This window comes from Trichechus manatus, unplaced genomic scaffold (genome assembly GCF_000243295.1).
Source record: "Trichechus manatus latirostris isolate Lorelei unplaced genomic scaffold, TriManLat1.0 scaffold00072, whole genome shotgun sequence".
Lineage (NCBI taxonomy): Eukaryota > Metazoa > Chordata > Mammalia > Sirenia > Trichechidae > Trichechus > Trichechus manatus.
Window position 1 is genome coordinate 767,025 of NW_004444008.1, and position 1,467 is coordinate 768,491.

At 39.5% G+C, this 1,467-nt stretch overlaps 1 protein-coding gene across 1 annotated transcript in view; it reads left to right on the forward strand.

Moving 5' to 3' along the window:
* TRIP13 (thyroid hormone receptor interactor 13) overlaps window positions 1-1,467 on the forward strand; it is a 21,056-nt gene that overhangs the window by 2,439 nt on the left and 17,150 nt on the right. The window lies entirely within an intron of this gene.

Genomic DNA, 1,467 nt, shown 5'->3' on the forward strand with positions numbered 1-1,467 from the left:
ATTAAAATGAAATCCTTGACAACTTCAATCTTTTCTCCGTTTATCATGATATTGCTTGTTGGTCCAGTTGTGAGGATTTTTGTTTTCTTTATGTTGAGGTATAATCCATACTGAAGGCTGTGGTCTTTGATCTTCACCAGTAAGTGCTTCAAGTCCTCTTCACTTTCAGCAAGCAAGGTTGTGTCATTTGCATAATGCACGTTGTTAATGAGTCTTTCTCCAATCCTGATGCCCCGTTCTTTATACATCCAGCTTCTTGGATTATTTGCTTAGCATACATATTGAATGAGTATGGTGAAAGGGTACAACCCTGATGCACACCTTTAACTCACATAGTATCCCTTTGTTCTCTTTGAATGACTGCCTCTTGATCTATAAACAGGTTCCTCATGGGCACAATTAAGTGTTCTGGAATTCCCATTCTTTGCAGTGCTATCCATGATTTGTTATGATCCACACAGTTGAATGCCTCTGCATAGTCAGTGAAGTACAGGTAAACATCTTTCTGGTATTCTTTGCTTTCAGCCAGGATCCATCTGCAATCAGCAACGATATCCCTTGTTCCATGTCCTCTTCTGAATCCAGCTTGAATTTCTGGCAGTTCACTATTGATATACTGCTGCAGCCACTTTTGAATGATCTTCAGCAAAATTTTACTTGCGTGTGATTTTAATGATATTGTCCTATAATTTTTGCATTCATTTGGATCACCTTTCTTGGGAATAGGCATAAAGATCTCTCCCAGTCGATTGGCCAGGTAGCTGTCTTCCAAATTTCTTGGCGTAGACTAGTGAGCACTTCCAGCACTGCATCCGTTTGTTGAAACATCTCAGTTGGTATTCCATCAATTCCTGGAGGCTTGTTTTTCGCCAGTGCCTTCAGTGCAGCTTGGACTTCTTCCTTTAGCACCATTGGTTCCTGATCATATGCTACCTCTTGAAATGACTGAAGATCGACCAGATCTTTTAGGTATAGTGACTCTGTGTATTCCTTCCATCTTCTTTTGGTGCTTCCTGCGTCATTTAATATTTTCGCCGTAGAATCCTTCAGTATTGCGACTCGAGCCTTGAGTTTTTTCTTCAGTTCTTTCAGCTTGAGGAATGCAGAGGATGTTCTTCCCTTTTGGTTTTCCATCTCCAGGTCTATACACGTCATTATAATACTTCGCTTTCTCTAGCTGTCCTTTGAAATCTGTTCAGTTCTTGAATTTAATTCATCATTTCTTCCTTTTGCTTTAGCTACTCGACATTCAAGAACAAGTTTGAGAGTCTTTTCTGAGATCCTTTTCGTCTTTTCTTTCTTTCCTGTCTTTTTAATGACTTTTTCCTTTCTTCATATACAGTGGCGTTGATGTTATTCCATAACTCATATGGTCTTCGGTCACTAGTGTTAAATGCATCAACTCTATTTTTGAGATGGTCTCGATTTAGGTAGGATATACTCAAGGTCGTAGTTTGGCTCTCATGG